General features: G+C 42.8%; 1 protein-coding gene across 3 annotated transcripts in view; it reads left to right on the top strand.

Annotated features, from left to right (window-relative positions):
- Positions 1-25,925, top strand: part of CCBE1 (collagen and calcium binding EGF domains 1) — a 175,074-nt gene that overhangs the window by 91,209 nt on the left and 57,940 nt on the right. Inside the window, exon 2 of one of the 3 annotated variants that reach the window (XR_009454103.1) lies at positions 22,114-22,306. The exons of the other annotated variants lie outside the window; for them this stretch is intronic. The gene's annotated coding sequence lies outside the window, so the exon portion shown is untranslated. The remainder of the gene's footprint in view (positions 1-22,113; positions 22,307-25,925) is intronic. 3 annotated transcript variants of the gene reach the window in all.

Raw genomic sequence — 25,925 nt, 5'->3', positions numbered from 1 at the left:
GGAGCAGCTGAGTTGTCCATGGTCCCAGAGGAGGGGCAGGTCTGTACCCATGTAAGGCACACCTAACCCCTGGGCAGGAGTCGTGCAATAACGAAACCGTACGCTGTGTGGTTTGGGGAGCGACACCTGGACTCTGGTCTGTACCCATTAGTAATAAGACACAGATCCCCTCCAAGCCACTCAGGTGGAAAGCCATTCTATTATTGAAAGTTGGGGGACTGCCCTAGAAGTGTGGTGCAGGAAAGACACTGGGTCACACAGGCATTGGGACGCCTCTGGCCCATGCTTTCTCCATTTATTGGTCTCTCTGTAGTCACGTGGTCTTTTGTTCCTGCTTCTCTTTGCCTCTGGTCAATATTCTTGTTTGTCTGAAAACACATCAATTTGCCCAGCGTGGAAAATGACTGCCCTCCTCCCCATGATACTAGGTTTGCATCTCTAAATGTCTTAGTATTCTAGAAAGGTGGGCCTGGATTGGTTCCCAGTTTATCAATGGATGGGTTTCCTGTGAGTCAGGTACTTATGCCAAGCCTGTGGGCACACACAGACTTCACACATTTCATGGAGCTAAGAATTCACAAGTGAATCTAGGGAAGATCTCGTTATAATCTAGTCTTTGATTTTCAGCTTTTATGCAGTGAATGACAGTGGGCAAGGAGTCCTGTCCTCCTGCAACCTCAACTAACTACAAAACTGTAATTAACCCAAGTATACTGTTGAACTGAGGTTAACTGCTTTCCCATTTTGTTGCAAAGTGGACTTGGATGTCTGTGAAATGAAGTTTGATGATTTCACAAATCAGGTGATCATGTTTCCATCTGCTAGCAAACTGAGAATGGTGTTGAGAAAGGGGAATGGGGAGTTGTTCAACAGGTATCAAGTGACAGGTATGGAAGATGAATAGTTCTAGAGATGTGCCATACACCTCCATACCTGTGGTTAACAACACTGTGATGTAAAATTTAAGAGGTGGATCTCCTGATGTGTTCTTATCACAATAGTAAATGACCACATGCCTACATACATAAATACTTATACTATTAAAAAATACAGTTTACAAAGAAAGAAAAGTTTGAAGGAAGCAAGGTGCATTGTAAATCACTTAGAAAGGAAACCTAAGATACACCTGAGTCACCAAATATAGAACAGCCTTCTGTTCTTCCCTGAGAGTTTTTCTTCCCAACACTTAACTGTGTCTGATCTTTGACAGACAGGAGCAGTCATGATAATGACATAGTCACACACAAAAAAACTTCTGTACAGTTTAATATAGGTATGTGTATCCATTAGGAATTAGCGAAACAGAAACACAATGATAAAATAAGATTGTAGGGCTTTAACCATATGCAATTGTGGGTGATGGTTAAACAGTCTCTATAAAGCTCTTTCTTCTGTATCCAGTGCTGAATCTGAAGTTTGCAGGGCTGGTATCGCAAAGAAAGATGGACAAAGTGGGCAAGAGCAAAGACCAGCTAGAATCTATGTCTGTATTCTGCTGCCTCAAGGCCTCCAGATTTCACAGTGTGGGTACCTGCAGGAGAAGCTGCACACGCTGGCCTGAAGGACAGCGAGATGCTAGTTGGGGGATGTGGAGGCCCAGCTGCTGCACCACAAGCCCCAGCAGCACCCGACGCCTAGCTTGATCTTGAGGACAGGCAGAGCATGGCTGGGCTGCACTTCCCCTTGCACATGGCACACAGGTTTCCTCTAGTGACCAGTGTTAATATAGAAGCATGCAGGGCCAGGAGTTCTAAGAAATGCAGTCCCCGCTGAGCTGAGCTGAGCTGAGCTGAGCTGAGCTGACGTGGCATGAGTGCAGCAGACTCAGAAAATGTGTGTTTCCATAAACAATGCAAACAGTTTTGTCTTGCTTAATGCAGAAGCTATCCGTAAAATAGACGTATGGAACCTCCTTTCTTGGAAACTATCACATCGACGAAACAAAAAACCATAAATCTCAGTGTGGGCTGGAGACGTTACAAACTGGTGATGTATTGATTCTCCAAGTAATTATTAATTTGAGAACTGATTAGAGCCTCCTAAACAAGGCTGGTTCTTCGAGCAGAAAGGAGCCTTTTAATTAAATTCTGACACACAAGGTCATTGCTGGGCCTTCCACCTGTTCCCTGCCCCAGGGCCTCTGCCTCCAGCTACCTTTAACGTTGCATAAACCTCTGTCTTCTGCAGCTGGGTCACATTCAATAAGGAATTACAGGGCTTCTGATTAAGGTCCCTCCCAGAGCTGCCATTAATCATCTCCAGGAAAGAATGCCAGGGAGGCAAAGGTTACTGCAGGGCACGTCTCCTGACCTGCTGATCCGAGGTCTCCTCATGCTCTGCACCAGGTCGGCGCTCACTGACGTTGCTCCTGGAAGACAGAACACAGCTGGACGCGGAACACCCTGGGGGACTTGTCCACAGCTGGGCTTTGGCTCTGGTGAGATCTCCGGGACATTCTGAGGACAAGGCGCCTTGTCTGCATTCCACGCATTTCCCCAAGCAGCCCACACCAAGGCCATAGCAGGTCGGTCAGTTGAGATGTCAGTCAAGCCAGGAACCAGACAGGAGGCGGTGTCAGAGGAGGGGGGGACAAAGGTCCTGGGGCAGGTGTGGCTCACCTGGGAGCTTGCATAGCCAAGACCTGGCTGACATGCTTCTGAGTGAACCCCGAAAATGGTGAGTGTCTGAATGCCCTGAGATGTTGCAGAAGGCACTTTGTTATCAAGGCTGCAGCTGCAAAGCACTCCTCCCGTGCTTTCTGTGAGCTCCCCCAGCTCCTGGTGCTAAGAAGGACTTATAACAGACGGAGTTGGTTTCTGTCTTCAGGATGTCTCTATGTGACAGGAACATTGACTTCCCTTCATACAACGTAAAGAATGACTCCAGGTCGTTGGCACTTGTAGGAGATACAGCAGCATTTCTTTCCAACCTTTACATGTTCTGGATGAAACTGAAAACTTCCACAGTCAGTGAGCTCTGTGACTATTTATTTCTAAGGTAACTGCATGGCCTGCTTTAGCTGAAATAAAAACCCAAGGACCTGGCACAGGAGCCAGACTCTTGAGTTATGCCATTGACTTGGACTGCAGGAGCAGAAGCTGAACACGACCTGTTGGCAAACATAAGGAGAGAGACAGCAAGAGCGGAGGATGCAGGTGATGGGTACAATCACAGCTCTCATGATTATAACATGCCTGCTCAAAGTTGCCATCAAGCCCAGCTTCCCTTCCCCCTCCCCAGACAAAGAGCCAAGAATCCATGTGTTCTCTTAAACTTTTCGTCTTTTACCTTTGAACATTGGGCGATCCTCTTGTTGAAGGATGGTTTTTTTTTTTTAAATGTGCCATTTCAAGAATAACAGTTTCACATTCTGAAATCATTTATCAACTAAAGTTCTCATTATTAGAGACGAATGGGTGATATTTCTAATTTATATGTTGAAATCTGAAGAACATACATGCCTATCAAGTTGGCTGGGGAGAATAAAATGAATGCCAGAGCCAGAGGAATCAAAGAAATCATGTCCTTCATCTGTGTCCTCATACAGATGACTTTAAACCAATGCCTGGCTTGATTAGGCTTATGCTGGTTACAGGCAGAGGATCAAAACTTGATGCTCTGAGCTTGCATTCCAGCCCCTTTCCCACTGTACCTCCAACACACTGTATCTTATCCAGCAGGAGGAGGCTGCTCACCTGCTGGACTCTGGAACACTTTCTTATCACCTTATCATACAAAGTCTCTGATGTCACAGGGAGAGAAGAGACTCTAGTAGCTCATGGATATCTGGCAGGTCTATCTTTTGAGTCCTTAAGGGTTGGCCATTTTGGCCCGTCGTTGTACCTGAGAGCTCATTTCTTACTGGAAGTCTCCTGGCCTCCCTGCCTCTTGGGACTGCTGACCCAGCGGAAAGTGGGAATGACATAGAAGTCAAGAAATGCTTTGAGCTGGATAACTGGTTTTAAGCCAGATGATAATGAAGAACGACCATATGGAACAGAGTCCACAAAGGGGGGAGTATGGTGGAATGTGATGAACTGTATTCAGTTTTTTTAAATCAAACACAAAAGACAAAAAGTCATGAGCCAGCTCCCCTTCCTAACTCCTTTACTCCAGGTTAAGTTTTCAATTTAGAAAGACGTATACTCTTTTCATTGACGATTGATTGGCAACCAAAATTCTCTTCTAGATGCTAGTTGTCCACAACAGTGCCTTATCCAAAGCCTGGAAGGGAATTGAAAACTGCACCATCATTGGCCATCCTTGGCAATACCTCAGATGTATTTCATTTACACTTCCAGAACTTTCTTCATTGGGCCTCCATGTCACCACAGTGGTGACAGGGGCTGCAGTATTGGAGGAGCAGCATGGAGTCAGTGGCTGATCAAGATTACTGAAAACAGAGTGGTGGCACTGCAGTTCTACTTGTCTTTTTAGTTTGGGGCTCAATAGCAGGACACTGACTGCAAGGCAATATCTGCCCACTAAAAAAGTGTGCTTTCTCAAACAGAAATGGTACCTGGGGTAGGTCTGGATTTTGCCCCAAACTTTCTCCTTTTTCCTTTGCCCCTGGAACAGGAAGGATCTTAATGGCCTGGGTTTATGATGCTGCTGACAAGGCAGTATGAATATCTCCATACCCATTCAGGGCCTCACAGCCCATCCATTGTTTTCCAAGGCGGGGCTGTCAGTGGGTTACAGGTGCCTGGCTTGAGCAGTGGTTGTGTATATAATGATACACAAGCCTCAGTCCCCTCATCTGTCAATTAAGAGGGTCCCTGGTGCATCTGAGGTCTGTGGTGTCGTGGGTACTGGTGCTTGGATGAGGTTGGGTTGCTCAGGGTAGCTGTAACGCACCTTCACCCCATCTCAAAGTAATGACCGTGATTAAGTAAGCAGAGACTCTCCCCCACTAAGACTGTTTGGCTTCAGATGAGTACCACAGAGGCCATTTAACGTTGTCTCATTCATTTGACCAGGGCTTTGCTATCCTCTCTTATTGATTCTAGGAATAGGATGGTCAACCCTCTGACAATATGTAGGCTGCAGCCAGCTTTGAAGAGTAGGGATGTGTCCTGACACTGAGAAGATCTGCAAAAGACTGTCAGAGTGCAGCTGTGTAATTAGCAGAGACCAGTGTTCCATCTTTTCCATGTCTCCCAATGTTACTATTTTATCTTTGACTGGCTGGGCATGTGGGACGACTAGATGATCAAAGGAAGGCCAGCATCAGCTCAAAGGGAAAACTCCACCCTTAACCAAGTCTAAACACTCATTTCAAGGGCATAGATAGACAATGATTTTTCCCCAAAAAATTATTGATTACATGGGCCCTTTCACTAAAGAGTCAAGCAAAAATACCCTGACATATTTTCTGTAGGTTGCTTCTTAGCATTATTTATTGTGATACAAAATGAATTTGATAAGGTATTTTCCTTTTTGATTTAGACAACTTCCCAGAGTAATCTTTCCAAACCAGGTTTCCTGATAGGGAAACAGCATTGGAACTATTGCCAACTTTGACGTACACTCCTTTCAAATTGCTAAGTGAGCAAATGAATACTCAGGACTGTTGAAGCATAAGGAGTTGCCAGATTAGTTCCATGCCTGCCAGAATCAGGATGCACGCTAACGGGAGGAATGTCTTTGTAAAGATATACATGCAGTCTTGCCAAAAACTGGATGAAGAGTAGAGAAGTTCTTTTTATACACTCTGGATAGTTCATGAACTTGACCCTCTGATGAAACATTCTGCATGTGTTACCTCATTCAGTAATCACAGTAAACACAAAGGCATGAATGTCCTGGGGAAAACATGGCCACAGAATTTTGCAGCTCTTGCCATCAAGAGGTGGAGTCCATTTCTCCACCCCTGGTTGCTTCCTCTGGCAAATAACATGTGACTGAAGTGATGATGTGCGAGTTCCGCAGCCTTGGCCACAAGGGGCATCTCCCCTCCTGGAATGCTCCTGCCCTCAAAGAAAGGAAGTCCAATCTTTTTTTTTACTGGATGACAAGTCCCCAGAAAGAGAGAGAGAGGTCCATATGACAGCCAATGACAAGGCATCAGCCATGTGAATGAGGCCATTTTATACCCTCTGGCCCCAGGCCAGCTGCCAAATTTTACAACCACATGAGTGAGTCAAAGCAAGAAGAATTACCCAGCTCAAATGGAAAATGATGATCAAATAAGTGGTGGTGGTTTTAAGCCACTGAGTTTTGGGTTACACAGCCATAGATAACAGATGCTTACCCCCACATTACAGATGAAAAAACTGAAAATCAGGAAGGTCAAGTAACTTGCCCAGGAGTTGTAGAGGCAAAAGTGGCGGAGTTGTGATTTGAACTAGGTCTTCATGATATCAAGTTCTCCTTTGCTTGTCCATATCAAAACTACTTCAGTAAAAAAGTCCTGGATCACTGGAAATGGTTTTTAAAGGACTAGTCTCTTATAATCCTATATAATAAAAGAGAAACATGTAAATTGATTGTACCGCTATGCCCACCAGCCAATCAGGAGTGAGTATGCAAATTAACCTGACAAAATTTGCATACACAGATGCAGGGCGGAGAGCAGAGCAGGAGAGCTGGAGGCTTGGGGGGACGTGGCTCCCTCAGTCACTTCCCCCAAGCCGCCGGGTGGAGAGCAGAGCAGGAGAATGGATGAGAGTCGAGCGGCTTGGGGAACTTGGCTCCCCAAGCTGCCAGATGGAAAGCAGAGAGGGAGAGCTGGCGGCTTGGAGGACTTGGCAGAGTGGGAGGCCATGGGACAGAGACAGAGCAGGAAGGGAAAACCAAGAGCATGGGGAGCACCAGGAATGCTGGGAATCGTAGTTCTGGTGGCAGACGGATCTCCTAGACCAGTGATGGCAAAACTATGACACGAGTGTCAGAGATGACACGCGAACTCATTTTTTTGGTTGATTTTTCTTTGTTAAATGGCATTTAAATATATAAAATAAATATCAAAAATATAAATCTTTGTTTTACTACGGTTGCAAATATCAAAAAATTTCTATATGTGATATGGCACCAGAGTTAAGTTAGGCTTTTTCAAAATGCTGACACGCTGAACTCAAAAGGTTCGCCATCACTGTCCTAGACACTAGAGCAAAGTGAGCCTGGAGCAAGTTACTGTTGCTATGGGGGATGGAGGGAAAGTAAAGGTGAGAGACATAAGTAAAATCAGAGTGTCTAGGAAAAATTAAAGGAAAGATATCCTAAAACTTCCAGGAAATCTCCACCAGTGAAACAAAGAAAAAAAAATGCCTCTATTATTCTGTGAGCAACAAACCAAGCTGGGTTGGGGTCTCAGACAGTTCGCTCATATGATTGCAAAGACAGACAGAAACTCCCAGAATGGAGAGGGCTCCCCTGAGGTCTCCCAGATTGGAGAGGGTACAAGTCGGGCTGAGGGACCCACCCCCCGTGAACGAATCTTCGTGCACCGGGCCCCTAATAGATGATAAAGACTAGTTAAGTATTACCTTGTTTCGTTTGAGTCTTTATTTTTCTGTATTGATTAGGGAGTGTTTTTGAAAACGCCTTCCGAGAATGGGTCACCTGCTCTTTGGGAACAGGATTCTCGATCTCACAGGGCTCTGGGGCTGCTGATTTTCTAACATCAGAGGGCGTGAGCAGGCACAACCACCCGGAGTACTGGCCTTTTCTAGTCCAATCCACCCGATGAAGGAAAAGATTTACCAGGAGTCAGTGGCTGCAGAACTTGATGTTCTGAAACTTGTGAAGTCTTATAGGTGAGGGCTATCTGAAGAGTGAGGCCACCAACTAGGGGTCAGGAAACTTTTTCGGTAAAAGGCCAAATGGTTTTTGTCACAACTACTCAATTCTGCCTGTGACTCTTAACCAGCCAAAGGCAGTATGTAAAGCAATCAGTGTAGATGTGTTTAAATAAAATTTTATTTATAAAAACAGACAGCAGGCCATATTTGGCCCATAGGTCATCATTTGCCTTCCCATCAGGAGGCCATGGTGGCTGTGCTGCTGGCCTGGGGTCTATTAGGTTTGAGTGAATACATAGCTTCCAGGTAGCTGTTGTGTAGACAAACTAAAGCTGGTGTAGATACAGCCAACAGGATCAGATCAAGAATTGCTTTCCAAGGATTCATGGAAGCACCCTTCCAATAGTGCCATCATCCCAGTGGGTTCCTGAGGAAGCTAGGTGTCAGGCAGACAGCCAGCTGGTACAGGTGTGCCCTTGGGCAAATGATCTTTCTGAGTCTCAGCATATGTATCTATATTATGGGGGAATGAAAAGGAGCAGACTCTGCAAATGAGGGAGTTCTTTATGTCATGCTGGTGTTGTCTTCTCCCCATGCTCATGGAGAGGAGTCAAGTTCAGTGCTCTCACACCGAATGTGGAGAGCAGCTGTAGGTCATTAGTTATTGCCCACTCGTTTTGCTAAGGGCATGCTAATTGCTCGACTAGACACCGTATCACTGCCACACTGCTGACTGCTGGCCTTTCTTGTTCAGCTAATAGTCTGAGTTTTGGCATCTCCCTGTGGCAATTCACTCAATTGGTAACAGAAGGCAGCAGGGCAAGAGTGGGTTCAGTGCCTGTTGTCCCCAAGGGTTTAAGCAGCTGATTGACAGAGGTTACTTTCTGGGGTCCAGGTGCACCAGATGGTTTATTTTAAAACTCAGCCTCAATCAGCGAGATCAAATATGACATGCTCTTAATTCAACTTGTTTTTTGGGACTCTCTTGTATCCCTCCATGGAAGTGCCTGCGAGTATTGCTTGCTCCTTCACACTTTAGTTTGTTTGATTTATTTTGCTGGAATTCTTTTGGTGGAATAAGAATAGTTTAGTTTAGTTACATTCACCGTGATGGATTATTTTCAGCAATGTTACATTTCTAAAATGCTGCCATATGTGAATCAGATGTTGCCATTTTGAAGTGTGGATTATTTTATATTTTAGAAGCACACATAAAACATAGTCTGGTCTATATTTCCAAGTGAAATGAAGAACCTTGCAGTGCAAAGTATATTTCTTTTGGTTTATGCTCTTAGTTTTAAAGGCTTTCTGCAAATAGTTTGTTGACCCATGATTGCATTTGTTGTGGCAGCAGTTGATTTCGTCTATCTGGGGTGTATCAGGAGGGCTTTCCTTCCCGTGTACTTATTCCTTGCCAGATTTAAAAGGAATCTTAGTGATTACCTAGTCAGTTATGGACTGAATGTTTGGGTCCTCCCAAAAACCCATGTGTTGAAATCCTAGCATCCACTGTGATGGTATTAGGAGGTGGGGCCTTTGGGAAGTAACAAGATCATGAGGCTAGAGCCCTCATGACAGGGATCAATGCCCTCACAAGAAGAAACAAGAAAGCTTGCCTGTGTGCTCTCTCTGTTCTTCGCCATGTAAGGACACACCAGATCTGCTGGCACCTCCATCTTAAGGGACTTCCCAGCCTCTAGAACTGTTGAGGAAGGCATTTCTGTTGCTTAAGCCATCCAGTCTCTGGTAATTCATTATAGAAGCCTGAACTAAGACAGATGGAATTGACTATGTTTGAACAATGGAAACCAGAGCAATCTGGAAGTCTCCATATAATTTTTTTTTTTCATATCAGTGCAAATGTTCTTGGTCTCATAACAAGGATACCTTTCTTCTCAAGGAAAGAACTATGAGCTGAGAGTAAAGAGGCTTGGTGTCTTGGCCCAGATGGATCACTAACCAACCTCATAAGATGAGGAGACCACCTTAGATGGGCTCAGTGTGTGGCTGTCACTCTCCTGTGGACCCACCTGACCTTTTGATCTAAACTATTCCCCAGGTAATTTTTAATGTATGAAACATTTAGGATTGAACTAGGAAAATTGAGGACTTCCAATGTATGAAACATTTAGGATTGAACTAGGAAAATTGAGGACTTCCAAAGAAGGAAGCCAACATTCTGAGGAGAAGGCTAATTATGCATGTTGGCTTGTTCCATAAAAAATTGTGAATACTTTTCAAAAAGAGGGAAGAGGTTACTTCTGGGTGGCCTGGGTTTGGCGGGATCTTGGAGGAATCAGTCTTCCTCTATAGTGAAGTTCAAGAAGGTTGCCAGGATGCGGAAACCAGCGGTGGCCAAGAGAAGAGGGACATTGGCAGGGCAGAGCTTCAGCGAAGGTTTGGTAACATGGAGCCTGCTGCATTGGCACCTGGGGCCTCAGGGGGACAGAGCCAGAATTACTGCCCTCGGGGAGAAAGGGCTCTGTGGTCGGCAATGCTCTGACACCATTTCAGAGCACTCTTCAGTCCTGCCCTCTCTCAACTGTCTTGGCCAGAGACCTTTTACATTGTGACTAGCTTCCCAGCAATAGCTCATAAATTCTTTAAAACAGGGCCTGCCTCTTTTAGTATATTTCATTTTTCACATGAACACAGAGCACAGGAACATTAAGAATGACTTTGTCATCAGTCCTATAAAGTGGCAGTATCATTTTTCCTGATCCCTTGTGGTATTATTTTTAAACATCTATAATATATTATTTTAAAAATCCATTGTCTTCAGTTCATGTAATTTTTCTCATCTTGGTGGTGCTTTAGGTTTGCATTGAGATTCAGAGTTCTGCCTTTGTATGAGAACTAATGTATCATGTTACATGGACTACTTGTTCATAGAAACTCTGGAATCTCATGTTTGGAAAGGTTGTCAGATCTCATACTGTGCAAATGCCCCTTAAATTCTACAGGGCTTTTCATAGGAGCACATACAAGACACTATTCAGCAACAGGGGACCCAAATCACACTGAGAAGGCACCGTTCTTTTAGGGACAGCTAGTTCTAATTGTAAGAAATGCTTTAAAAAAATTAATCAGAAAACTATCTTCTGGCATCTTGACTAATTGGCTAATTCTGACCTTCTGGGAAAAGTAGAATGTCTTCTCTATCATATCATATCACCTGTTGGAATACAGTGAGTGTATCACCCTATGTCTTCCCTCTTCAAACTCTCTTTCTCCCATGGGCCACTCTCACGGCCCCTCACCCCTCCTGCTGATGGATGTCAGACAGCTCCAGTTACCAGTGACCCTGACATGTAGACACCTCGGACTCACTCCTGCCCTCTAGCAAGTCTGAACAAATGTTACCTCCTTTCTGGATACCCTGTGCCTGCTGAAGTAACCTTGTCTCCCTCTTCCCCCCTCCCAGTTGTTTTGTGATATAATTGACATCTAACTTTGTATAAGTTTAAGGTATATAACGTGATTTGATCCATGTATATATTGAGAAACGATGATCACCAATAAGTTTAATTAACATTGATCAGCTCACATAGTTACAAATTACCTTTTTCCTTATGATGAGAACTTTTAAGATCTATTATCTTAGCAACTTTCAAATGTACCAGTGTTGTTAGCTATAGTCACCTTGCTATACATTGCACCCCCAGAACTTATTCATCTTATAACAGAACCACACTCTGCCCCTGCCTCTAGCAATCACCAATCTGATCTGTTGCTATGAGTTTGTTTTGTTTAGATTCCTCACATAAGTAAGATCATGCAGCATTTGTCTTTCTAGGTCTGACATTCCACTTAACATAATGCCCTAAAGGTCCATACATGTTGTAGGCAATGCCAGGATATCCTTTTTTTATGGCTGAATAACCTTTACTTATCTCTTATAGCAGGTGTACCATAGAGCAACCCATTTAATTTACAGTTAACTAAGAGCTTAAAATTTTTACTCATTAACTGCTATTGAGCCCCTTCTTTCCCATTGTAACCTTTTGAAATTGGTCGTTAGAATCCAGTATACTTGTTACCTTGTTAGATTTGGCTTATTCTTTACAGCCTGTTGATCCTTTTGGGTCCTGCCTCAGCTCTTGCATAGTGAAGAGAAAGTGGGACTTGTCATCAAAGCATGGGATTAAGTCCCAATTCTGTCACTTATCCTGTCCAAGTCATTAATAAGTATGTAGAACTTCCAGGCCAACAATGAATTTCAATCCTTTGGTCTTTTTTGGAACAACTGATATAATGGTGTCTTCCCTCCACAGTATGTACTACGTTTTTCCAGCTTCTCCTCAAGGAGATCATAAGAGACTGTTAAATATCTTGTTGAAATCCACATATGCTAGGAACATATTGCATTCACTTCCACTAGGCTGGCAGCCATCTCTAAGAAAGCAATGAATTTGAAAGTGCTTGTTCTTAGTAAATCCATTTTTATTCCAAATTATCCCTACATCCCGCTGTCTCCTTATTACAAAGCTCCATGGAAATAACTTAATCTACAAATTTTGCGTATGATTGTCATAAATCTTCCTGGCATGCAGTTACAAACTTCACCTCCTGTTTATCTTTATTTTCAGTTTCCCATCATCAGTGCATTTGTTGTGATTTTCTTTTATGTCTTTTTAAAGTAAATAAATTCTCTCAAGACGATTGCACCTAATTCCTCAACTTAAATAGTAGACATACCAGTAAATAGTGAAAAAAAAAAGATGATTGCTTTACAAAGTTGTCTCATATAAATTATGTCATTAAGCAACCTTGAGAAATGGGTCAGATATTAATCTCATTGTGTAATGAGAAACAACAACCTCAGAGAACTTTACTGAATTCTGCCCAAGGTTCTCAGGTTAGAGGGGTAAAGATTCAAATGTGATTCTCTGACCTCCAAATTCAGCCTTGCCTCCAGGGACAAGATAACTAGTCTAAGTCTTTCACTCATTGTTTTTCTAACAGGTCTATCTACTTTATTGTAAAGCACTGGCTGGACAGACTATCTGTTCCTTAGAGTTTCTATCATGATTTTTTAGAACGGGAATCAGCAAACCTGTTCTGTAAAGGACCAGGTAATAAATATTTTATGGGCCATATGGTCTTTGTCACAACTGCTCCATTCTGTCCTTGTAGTATGAAAGTAGCCATAAGCAATCTAATCTAATAAAAGAGAAACATGGTAATTGGCGTACGACTGCTACCCTTCCCATTGGCTAATCAGGAAGATATGCAAATTAACTGTCAGCCAAGATGGCAGCCGGCAGCCAGGCAGCTTGAAACTAACATGAGGCTTGCTTGCTTTAGTGAGGAGGATTCCAACATTCCCCACCTGCCTTGCCAGCCTCTGAGCCTGCAGTTTGAAACATTTTAACAAATATAGAAGCTAAAAAACCCCCCAGAAACCAGCTGTCAGCAAGCTGGGATCTCAGAGCTGGAGTCAGAGCTTGAGTTATACATTGTTTTGATTACCTACTTTCAGCAGCGGAGGCCTAAGAGCTGGAGCCTCAGAGCTAAAGCTGGCCCAGAATTAAAAAGAAAAAAGAAAAAAAGGAGCGGTTGGGAGCTTCCGTCACCCGCCAGCCTGAAAACAGCCCTCAGCCCCTCACCCAGACTGGCCAGGCACCCCAGTGGGGACCCCCACCCTGAAGGGTGTGTGACCAGCTGCAAACAGCCCTCAGCCCCTCACCCAGGCTGGCCAGGCACCCCAGTGGGGACCCCCACCCTGAAGGGTGTGTGACCAGCTGCAAACAGCCATCATCCCCTCACCCAGGCTGGCCAAGCACCCCAGTGGAGACCCCCACCCTGAATGGTATGTGACCAGCTGCAAACAGCCATCATCCCCTCACTCAGGCTGGCCAGGCACCCCAGTGGGGACCCCCACCCTGATCCAGAACACCCTTCAGGGCAAACCAGCCAGCCCCACCCATGCACCAGGCCTCTATCCTATATATTAAAAGGGTAATATGCCTCCCAGCACCGGGATCAGTGGAGCCGAGAGGCCTCCCGGCAGCGGGATCAGCGTGACAGGGGGCAGCGCCCCAACCCCCTGACCCGCCCTGCTCCTTGTGTGACAGGGGGTGGTGCCCCAACTCCCCTATCGGCCCTACTCTCTGAGTGACAGGGGGGAGCTCCTCAACCCCCTGATGGGCCCTGCTCTGTGCGTGACAGGAGGCAGTGCCCCAACCCCTGGATTGGCCCTTCTCTGTGCATGACAGGGGGTGGCGCCGCAACCTGCCCATCGACCCTGCCTTGAGTGTGACAGGGGGCGGTGCCCCAACCCCCCAATCAGCCCTTCCCTGAGCGTGACTGGGGGTGGCATCGCAACCTCCCGATCAGCCCTGCTCTGTGCATGACAGGGGGCGGTGCCCCAACTCCCCAATTGGCCCTGCTCTGAGCCCGACCAGGGGCTGCACCTAGGGATTGGGCCTGCCCTCTGCCACCCGGGAGCAGGCCTAAGCCAGCAGGGCTTTATCTCCCAAGGGGTCCCAGACAGCAAGAGGGCACAGGCCAGGCTGAGGGGCCCCTCCTTCCCCCTGAGTGCACAAATTTTTGTGGACCGGGCCTCTAGTATGTAAATGAGGGGTGTGGCCACATTCCAGTGGAACTTTCTAAGAACGGGCAGAAGGCCATAGTTTGCTGACACCTGTTTTAGAACTTGAATTCATTTAGAAGTAAAACCTTGCTACATAGAAAGATTGATTTCATTTGTGGAAGTGCTTATGTTAAGAAAATCAATGGGGGAAAAGGATTGCATTGGCACTTTAACCTAAACCACTACTGTTTGAAACTGTAAGAAGTCAAAAAGCCCTCTTCCCCCCCACACCACCACCACCAAAAAAATAAATAAATAAATAGAATGACAGCAGAGCCTCCCTTCCCCTCTATTACCACCCACTTAACACCAAGGTTGACCACAGTCCAACCAAAATCTGGGCAAAATTTGTGCTCAACTTCACTGGCACATGTTTGACCCTGAATTATTCCAATTTATTTTAACAGACCTAAACTGCACTGCCTTCTGGGTCCTATATATAGTTTTCTCAGATAATGGATGAAAAATTGAGCTGTTGGCTCCTTTGGGTTAGAGCCCATATGGAGATCACACAAACCCCAAACAAGTAAACAAAACAAAACAAAACCAAAAATACAGTTGTAATGTTTAGCTGCCTTTCTCTATGCAGGAAATAAAAGAGTGCTAATGGTAAGTCCATCAATTTCTCAGAGATAACAGTGGGAGGTTAAGTATACCATAATTATTTATAATGCCACCTAGTTTCCACTGTTTTATTCATCATAGGAAATGAGAGGTTTATCTCAGAACTCAAACTTTTATGGGCCCAAAATTATACGTGATTTTTAAAGTCAACTAAGTGCATTAAAGCAGATTCAGGAGGTAGGGAGTGAGGCGTGACCCCTCAGGGAGAATTGACCAGTTAGAGTCCCCCATGGAGGAAGGGAATGTAAGTTTGAAAAAGCCTGTTTGCTACTATAAAACAATTTTATATTTCAAAAACAATAAAAGGGAAGAAAATCTTAACAGAAATCATAGTCTGGTATAATGTTGTTGTTTTCTAAGTTGAAAATCATGATTATTTAACTATTATTTGGGTTTTAAAGCATATTTGGTAATACAAACTTGGGGAGAACAAGAATTTAATATTTTAGTTCTCAAACTGGTAAATGGAAGTTTAGAGGTTTTGAGGAACCAGAAGATATGGTCATATTCATACAGTCCTGGAAAATTAGGATGGTGTTATTATTGCAAATAGCTTTATACCTTAACGGATTTTCATCATTAGTGGATAGACTTTCTAGCAGTTATCTATTGCTGTGTAACAAAAGAACCAAAATTTAGCAGCTTAAAATAATTCATATTTATTATCTTTATTTCTGTTGGTGAGGAATTCAGACACTGCTTGCTTGGGTTCTCTTCCTCTGTGTCTCTCACGGGTTATAATAAGGTGTCAGCTGGACCATAGTTTACTCGAGGTTCAACTGGGAAAGAATTTGCTTCCAAGATCACGTGGTGGTTGGCAGAATTCAGTTTCTCATGGGATGTTGGACAGGGTTTTGGTCTTCATTGGCTGTTGGCCAGGAGCCCCTCTTGCCAAGTAGGCTCTTCAATGTGCTTCATAAAAGCATGCAAGCCTAGGAGATGCTAGAAAGGGTCAACCAGCAAGATAGATGACACAGTCTTTTATAACCTAATCAAAGAATTGACGTTCTGTCACTTTTGCTATATCTATCAGTTCTAAATAAGTCACTACACTCAGCCTACCCAGAACAGGAAGGGATTACAAAAGGATGCAAATACTAACAGTGGGAACCACTGGAGTTATTGTAGAAGTCTGCCCACTATACACTTATAACTTCTTTCCTGTCAGGCCAAACCAGTCTTTGTAAGAAGTTACATGTAAGCTTCACTAATGTTTTCACAACAGGTGGCTCGCTTTTGGCTCTTTCTTGTCCTGTTTTATGTTAGGCACTGATTTTTCAGGTTGTCACGTGTCGTACCTTTGGCTAGTAGTTCTCAAAATTAAGTACAAATATTTTCATGTCCTTAAATTTTCCTTTTAGAAATTTGTGATACTTAAGAAGCTAGCCAAGAAAAGGCTTATGTTCTATAGAGAGAAGGCAGGAGTGGCAGGTTTGAGAGATGTGTGCTGAAATACTTGATTTTTAGCATTGTTTTGTTTCTTTTGAAAGCATCTCAATAACAGATACAAACCTGTTTATGCTTATGTTTAATGGAGCTAAGTTCTGAGGAATAATGGCTTTATCAGAGGCATTTAGAAATAGAAATGGAGAAATCAAATGTGCATGTATATTTTAGCAACTGAAGAGTAATATTTTTTTAAGTTCTTTGAAGTTTGGGAACTATCTTTGGGTTTTTGAGAATGAACTCATCCATTTCACAGCTTTTACTCTAGCTACTCTATAATATTCTTACATTTGCTCGTCATTCTTGACATCCTTGGTATGCAAGACTATAAATCTTTAGACTCATTATCTATTGGTCATATCTAATAAAAACCAATATGTTTTGTGAAATATCACCTTGTTTTGCCAATGTAGCTTATTTATAACCATATTTATTTGGAAATACAAATTGCATTTATATGTTCTAGGCACTCTTTATGGTATTTTAAAATAATAGTTCATTTAGTCCCCATAATACCCCTATGAAATACTAACTATTATTATCTCCATTTTCCAGATGGGGAAAGAGACATAGAAAATGTTCAGTGACTTGCCCAATGACGCATGGCTAGGGAAGGGGTGGGGCTATCTATCGGATTCCATTAAGGTACATTATGTAGTTCAACTATAAGTTTTATGGATGAGTTGAAAAATGTGTTGAAAACAGAGGGGTTAGCCAAGTTCCTTTTTAGTACAGAAATTATTTGCTTGCTAAAGTAAGAAACTTGGCAGCTGTATTCCAAGTATTTGTCACCTTGGTTTGGCTGGCATTGTGCCACAGAGACTATAAATATAATATAGAGCGCTCCAAATTCTGTGTTTGGAATTTAGGGACAAGATTAGAAAATGACAGCTTGAAAATGGATCAGAGCTCATACAAAAATGAATGACATTAACTGTTGGAAAAACCCCAGCCCCAAAGATAGTTTTTAAGTCTTAGCAGATGAGGTCAGAGGTCTCCCAAATTTACCCAAGACCGGGCACTAAAAATTATTTTGCTTTCTCCATTTTATAAGCTAGCAAAATAAAGAAAAACACAAAGTATCCTTTTGTTTTCTTGATTTCATTTCAAGAAACAAGGAGAGATGCCCAGTTAATGTAATGTTTGCTCCCTTACTTTATGCCCATCATTCTTCTCATTTGTTTTCTTCACTATCTCCAGTAGCAAGTTGTGGTTCTCCTGGCACTTTATTACAAATCTCCCTCTTGCATTGTCTTGGTTATATCTAAATACACACTGGATTAGCATAACCAATGGACACAGACACTGGGGCGGTGGGGGCTTGCCCAGGGTGGGAATGGCTGGTGCGGGGGGTCAACTGGGGGGAAAGGAGACATATGTAAAACTTTAGACAGTAAATAAATAAATAAATAAAAAATAAATGAATACACAATGGTTAGTCTCTTACACATGTCAGCTAGATTCATTCAGATTCTGTAGCAAGAAAGAAGAGCTAGTGATGATGGTGGTCATGTTGCAGGAGAGGCGGGGTGGGGGTGGGGGGGGGGGAGAAGGAAGATGATGAACCCAGGGAAGGGACACAAAGATTTCTTGAAATTTCAAAAGTCTCCCAGATGAGAAAACCAAGGTTCATAGAGGTTAATTTGACCAAAGTCTCGCTATTAGTAATGGCTAGAGTTGATATTCCTATCTCTCTAGATTCAAAACATATTATTTTTAAATAAGATATTTCAGACCCTTTACACACTATGAAAACATTTTGTATCTACCTGACAAAAATAAAATATTACAAACAATTGAAAGTCTCTGTATATCCTTCTCCCTCTTGAAGAAGTACACTCTGTCCCATATCTGGATTGTATTATTTCTCAGAAATGTCTTTATGCTGATATATGTATGTATTTCTTGCCAATAAATACTACTATTTTCAAGTATTTAAATTTTGACATAAATGGTATCGTGAATGTACCTTTTCTTCCACAGCTTGATTTTTGTATTTTACATTATCAAAACATGTGACATTTTTAAGTATGAGTAAACCACAATTTATATATTCATTCTCTTGTTGATAGATGTTTGAGTTATTTCCAAAATTTTAACTATTGAAAATGCTGCAGTGAACGTTCTTGTATGTGAGCTCTTGCACTCAGGTGCACAAATTTCTCAGTTTTCCAGTCCTCAGTGTAGTTGATTGAGCTACTGGGGTAATAGGCACATTTTCAGCTTCATTAGGCATTGCAGACTGCTCTCCAATGATTATGCTAATTTTCACTTACAGTGCATGAGAGTTCCTGTTGCTCTATGTGCTTATCAACACTTGGTTATATCAAGCTTTGGGGTGTCTGCCAGTCTAATGTGTGTGAAATAAATTTGAGTTCTTGTAACTACTACTGTGGATAAACTCACTTTTGCAACAGAGAGCTAATGCTAATTGAGTACCATCATCTTGTCAAATTTCAACATAGTCTACAGTATTCAACTTTGACAGTCTCAACATTTACTAGTACCTTCTCTTCATCAAGATTCAATTATGCTCTTGATTTCATTATTACTGACGGCAAACTACAGCATTCTGAATTGCGTGCCCTAAGATTAAAGAAATTATAGTTGTGAGCATGGAGAAGGGATGGAGCATGTGGTATGGAGAAGGAATTTTAGAATGCTGGTTAAAGCCTGTGTTTTAGCTTAGGTGATATTTACACAGGTCTTTCTTGATAAACATTTGTTACACTGAATATATAACTTACATACTAGTTTTATGTTTCACAATAAAATGCTTTAAATATTAATAAAGTTAAAATCAAATCATTTAATTTTTTTTCATATTGCTCAGATTTTTTACTGATTTTAGAGAGAGAGGAAGAGCAAGAGAGAGAGAAACATTGATTAGTTGTTCCACTTATTCGTTGATTCTTGTATGTACCCTGACCAGGGGTCGAACCCACAACTTTGGTGTATCAGGATGATACTCTAGCCAGCTGAGCTACCTGGCCAAGGCTGCTTACATTTCTTTAGAGGAGTTATGCATAGTCATTACAGTTAGTATATCATATATATGCATGTGTGAATATAAAATGTGGGAAATGTGGGTTAAAATAATATAAGAAAATAAAGTGTTATTCTCCTTATAATCTTTTTAAATAAATAACTGGTCTTACATGGGAGGATTTAATTATTTTAAATTTTCTAACAGGAAAATGTGCCTTGGTTTCCATTTTTATTTTCTTTATTTCAAAAGACAAATATAGATTCACAATCTGAAGTAACGGGAAATCCATATGCATGTACTCGGATATCACTGGCATTTCATTTCAACCTAACAATTCTAACAGTTCGTTTCCTTTGGACTTACTGTGCTGAGAATAAAATGTAATTTCTAGTTGTAATCTACTTTTTGTTTTCTTGTCTTTTAAGATTTTATTTGAACATATGTTAAACATAATGAAATAGAAACCAAGAATAGCTTGGGGAGTAAGAAAACTAGGATCAAGGTTTCAAAATATTATGAAAAGGAAACAATCAAATGCAACACTTCCCTTTTATGTTGCTCTTCTGGCTCTGGTTCCTTGCCCCTCCCTCGGGGAAGTGCTCTGAAGCCTGTGGGCACCCGTGACCTGCCAGACAGGAGGTTCCAGTTCCCAGGCAGACAGAGCACTGAGGGGTTTGGGGGAAATGGATGAGCCTTAGATAGCCTCCAGAATAATGCTTTATTATATAGAAACTGTTCTCTCAGGAGGAAAGTTTGCTGTGAAACCTCTATATTCTGAGTTCTGAACATGAACGTTGAAATCAGACAGACATGTCCACTCCCCTCCCTCCTGTTCCTGGCCATGTTATATTTAATCCAAGTTAATTAACCGTAACATTGGTGAGAATGCTTCTTCAGTCTGCAGAGTAGGTATCATACTATGTCACAGGATTTGAGTCAAGTGAAGGCAAGTTATTGAAATGTTACTTCCCATCTCTTCCTGCTCAAACCTGGTCTTTGAAGTGTGGTGCATGTTGCCTGGTGCCGGCACCCTCCAAGCCAGCAGCGTTGGAGGGTAAGCAGGCGATTGGCCCGGCTATTGACTGGCCCAATCATTGAATGAATTTGGTATGCTGCTAACCATGTTTTCTGATACAAATCCCGCTTTCTAGACATTGTCCACATAAAGAGACTAAAACATAAGAACATTAAATGAAGAGATGTAGGTGGTCGTGAGTGTATTTATTTACTGCCCAGTTGATGAAAATGACATGGACATAGGTTTTTAAAGCAAACTCAACTGGTATGGCACATGCTCAGACTGGGGGCTTATGTCACTGGGTCCTTTTCAGAGGCCATACCGAGCTGGCCTGCTCAGCACGTCCCCTCCCCCAATCCTTAGGATGCAGAAGTTACTCATTCTCAGCACATTAGTTGATGAGTCACTGGTAGTTGAGTGAATGGACGGGCGACCTGTAGGTTTGCCCGGGCCAATGTGTTTTATGTTCTTATGATATTTTAATAATGCTCTCAGAGAAGGATCATGTTTCTAGAAGCTGAGTGAGGGGCTGTGGAGCTCTCCAAAAGAACAATGTCCAGGGCCCTTGACTATTTTCTTGTTTCTTTTTAATCCCCTGGGGCTTTGTTTATTTGTTGCTTGCTTTTCAATTCATCAAGACACCAGGACTCATCACCCACCTTCGTGCCTGTCTTTGCTGTGGGCGGTCAGTACATCCACGATGAGCTGGAGGGCCATCCATTTCCAATAGTGACCAGACAGGAGTAATAGTTAACACTCCAGTAATGCCTGCTGCTATGTGCCCGGCACGCTTCTGAGCTCCTTCTGATTGTTAGCGTATGGACTTTTCTCAGGTGTAAGGATAACAGCGATTCCTTGGAAAGTGTGAGACAGAATATCCTGGAATCGATATATGCTAGCTTCAAGATGAAATATGCAGGATTATGAGATCGTTGTACATAGACTCCCAACTATTCCAGTTTATTACTCAGATCCCCAAATGAACAGGTTGTCTATTGAATTCTGTGTTGAGTCACATAATCGTATGTAGCAACCAAATGCTAAAATGATTATCAATACTACCACATCAAAGGCAACAGACATTTTTTGAGTGATTATTGTGTGCCAGGCATTGTGATAAGTGTTTTACCTGCCTTATTATCTTATGCTCCCAACAACCCTACAAGGTAAATACTATTACATGAACTCCTAAGTTTCTGATTTAGCAGTCCTCTGATCCACGCTGCCTCTATGAAGAAATCAGTGGGCGGGTGGGCAGAGGAGTTGTCTAGGGGCAGGAGGGTAAGCAGTGACAGGGTTGGGACCGGGATTCAGATAGTCTAACCTGAACCCAATGTTCTTTCTATTACACTACATTGTTCTTAAGATCATCTTTTAGGTTCTATCTCCCTTTAGTTAACATACTATTATGTACTTCTGGAATCCTAGTTAGGACAAGATGGGATTTTAATGATGAAGAAAATGAGAATGCTTATTATTAACTATCAGTACTACTACCGCTACCACTACTACTAACACACACATACACACTCCTCACATCAAAAGTTCTAACTGTTGTACCCAAGGGGCCCCACCTTCCTCTTCAGATGTATCCCCATCACTCTTCTCTGCTTCTTCTGCCCTTGCCACACCCTGGAGAAACTGTACAGTCTTGGACTTACCCTTTGCTCACCCACTTTGCTTTTCTGAAATATCATAGACATTTCTCCTCCTGTGTCTTCTGAGACTCTTCCATGGCTACCGTCCCTGCTAGATGACACTCTCAGAAAACCTGCACCTTCCCAGTCTCTGCCACTCAGTTGGACTGGCTGGATGCCAACTTGAATCACTCGTTACTTTATGCTGGTGTGCCTTGGGCATCACCTTCTTATAGAGAGTCCCTTAGATACATGGTAGGTATTTAATAATTTTTTATTATTGTTGTTCGTGGAGACAAAATTTTTTTGCCTCTCTTTCTCACACACACACACACACACACACACACACACACACGTGTTTTTCTTTTATTCTAAGAAGCCTGATTTAATAGCCCATGAGAGTGTGGACAGAAGGAAAGATCACATGTGGTTGAAAGTAAAAGTGGTTTTTATTTTTATCTTGAATGTGTTTTCTCATCTTTCATTCAGGCAGGGGCACAGATGAGGCCATATTTCCAGTGTCTGGGTCATTGCTTTTGCAGTGCTGGGAGTTCTGTTTTGTTCAGTAATTGTGTGGCCAGCAAGCTGATTTGAGGGATATCAGATCATTCAGCTAACCCCACGATCCTTATTGTGTTGGAAGAACATGAAGTTCTCGGGTGTATTTAACGAAGACAGCCCTCATTTAGCGGACATTCCAACTGGGTTTTTGGTATTTTACTTGAACAGTTTTGAACTCATCAATTCATGACCATTACTTAGACAACTGGCATAGTCAGAATGGAAGAGTTTGCTCATTAAATATTGTGATTAAGAAAATATTATGGATAATTCAAGAAATAATTAGATCCAGTACTGGAATAAGACAATGTCAAAATAATTTGGAAAGCTGTATCTGCAATAGCAATAATAATAATACCTAGTCCTATTGATTAGTAAGGCATTTAAGAAAACTATTTTAGAACAAAGGAAAGTGGTGCTTTATGGAAACTGTGTGTGTGTGTGTGTGTGTGTGTGTGTGTATCACTCTGTTCTCATTCTTAGTTCCTCTGTTTTGTGCCATCAAGCATAGCTTAAGCCAGATTTTCCAGAAAATGCCAGAAGCCCTGTCACTTTGATGAATGTCAGCTATGAAACAGAGACAGGAACGACATTGAAAATTAGCACCAGAGGATGGGATGTCCAGCCTTGAATCAAGGCCAACCCCAACCTTGACCCCTTTCCCTTCTGCTTCCTCAAAGACTTTGCTCTGTTGGTTATCTTTTACTGAGTTATTTTCTGGCTTCTTCTCACCTAAAAAAATGCTTCAACATTATGCTGACTATTATCAGTCTCTCTTCCCACTTAGCATCCAAATTTGGTGGAAGAATAGTCTGTGTATAACTCTCTCCGTTACTTCATTTTCACCTTCTTCCCTACAGTTGCTCACAGTAGTAAGACTTTTACCCTCACTGCTCTTCTGAAATTGTTCTTCTTGAAGTCAACAAAAGATCCTCTTGTTGTATGCAGTGTTCATTTTTCAACTCTTCTCTTATTGAGACACTGTTTCTCCTTGAAGCTCTTTACTCTTCATCTTGAACATGCTCTCTCAGGTTCTCATCTTACCGTGAGCATTTCCCTATTTCTCCACCATGCATTCACTGGTGTTTCCCAGGTGCCATCCTTGGCTCACTGCTCTCCCTCTGCTCCCTGGTAGCACATCTCTTAGGATCCCAACATTTATGTCTCCTCTACAGCCAATGACTCCCAAATTTTCCCTCTACTTAAGGCTCACTGATGACTGAACTCATCTCTTTGATTCAGTATCCTCCCTCCCCCACCTACTTGCTTCTCGTTATTTATTTCCAGTGTTACCCAGACCTGCATTAGAAGCAGGAGTTGTCCTGTAGTTCCTCATCTTCCACATCCAATCCATCAGCATGCCTTTGACTTAAATTCCAAAGTTTTTATTTCTGAATCCATCCCATGATATTTATCACTTGCCGTCTTTCTCCTGGACTACTCTGATGGCCTCCCCTCCTACTGGCTTCAGTCTTATCCCCATCAGATTCTACCACTTTATTCCAGTTGGAGTCTCTAGGCTAGGACTCACACATGGTTATGCCATTCCCCTCCCTGAAAATGTCAGTGCTTCTTCACAACCTACAGGATTAGTCTTGGCTCTTCAGCATGGCACACAGGACCCTGACTTCCCCATAGCTTCAGATTGCAATGCTGCTCATGACCGAGTCCCCTCTGTCACTTCCACTATATTCTGTTTGTAGAAAACAAGTCATGATGTCCAGCTCACACTCAAGGGGAGGGGAATTACACCCCACCTTTTGGAAAGAGGAATATATTTCAAACCGGGAATTTAAGGCTAATTTTAAATAAGTACAAGCTAATAAAATTATTTCTAACCTGAAGAATGCAAATAACTTAGGAGAGGATCTGATTATCAAAGGAGAAAGTCTCTTTAGAGTGTTAAATTTGCTTTGAGGGCCCAGGCCTACAGGTAGGGTTTCCCATTCACCCACACCAGGCCCTGGGCAATCCTGACTTCACTTGGTGTTTGAGAGGTGAGGGGAGGGACCCCAGGCTCCAATTTATCAAATCTGATGTACACAAGAAGGAAGAAACAATCAAAAGAGAATGCACATATGGGATGAAAGAGCTGGTCTATGACTGCTCCTATTTCTAATCTTTCAGCTCATTCAGGAACGTGCCATCTGTTGATAGTAGGCTGGGTTGACCATGTGTCCCAGTTTGACAGCTATAGTCCTTAGAGACTTGCACCATAAAGCTATGGAAGCCTTGCTTACTTTTCCTCTTTGGGAGGGTCAACATAGACAAGCCTCTCACTGACTCACAAAACTCAGCCCAGACTTAGTAGCTGCAAACAAAGCAGGAATCTGAGATATCTGAAACCCAATGGTGAAGTCATTAAATCTGTGAAGTAGGTTAACCAGGATGAGGATATGCTGTTATTTGGGGTTTGGGTTTGTTTGGGTGGTGTAGATGTTTTTAAGGAAGGTTTAATAGCACCAGACAGCTTGGTGCTTAGCCAACTAAATGCAAAGGAGAAAAACTGACTTTTGGTTCCTTGACTCCACTAGTCTAGATGTAGGCTGAAACTAAGGCCCTTGTTGCTCTTCCAGACCTGAAAGGCAGTCTCTGCCCAAGAGACAGCAGCCTGGTGTTACCTCTCCTTGCCCTTATCACTAACTCATCAAGCAGGTGCTAAAGCTGCCTCAGTCATCTCCCAACAGATCTCCTTTCCTAAACAGCTTAGGTAGATAAGGAGTCTCAGGCAGGGAGTTTCAGCCTGCGAAGGGCACTTAGTGGACATGAGCCAGCAGGGCAGGCCTCCACGAAGGACACGGTGCAGATGTCCACACACTCTGCAGGCAAACAAGAGCCACAGGGTGAGCGTCATTCAATGAGGTGTAATCACATCAGATACTGTGTCCTGTGCTCCCTTAACCTTTTGCCTGAACAGCGGACTCCTTGCTCAGCCCTTAGCAAGGCTTCCTTTACTAAAGGCCTCTTGGGACCCAGGTGTCCCATGGCTTTGTAGTTGGGAAAGCCTGAAGGCACTTTGTAAGCTAGCAATGAAAGCACCTTCTATGCGTCATCTGACTTAAACTTCACAGCCCTGTGATGTTATTATAATTCCCATTATACAGTTGAAGACATTCAGACCCAGAGAGGTTAAGTAGCTTGTCTGAGACCACCAGCCCATGAGTTACACACCCAGGTTTTGAGTCCAGAATGTCTGACCGAGGACTGTGCTCGTTATTGGTGCACACACTGCCTCTCTGCTGAAACCCCTGCCCACTGTTGGGCACTGCCCAAGCAGGGCCTCTGTGCTGGGAATGTCTTCATTCCCTCAATC

Source organism: Myotis daubentonii, chromosome 8, assembly GCF_963259705.1.
Source record: "Myotis daubentonii chromosome 8, mMyoDau2.1, whole genome shotgun sequence".
NCBI classification, from domain to species: Eukaryota; Metazoa; Chordata; class Mammalia; order Chiroptera; family Vespertilionidae; genus Myotis; species Myotis daubentonii.
This window is presented reverse-complemented; position numbering and strand designations above follow the sequence as displayed.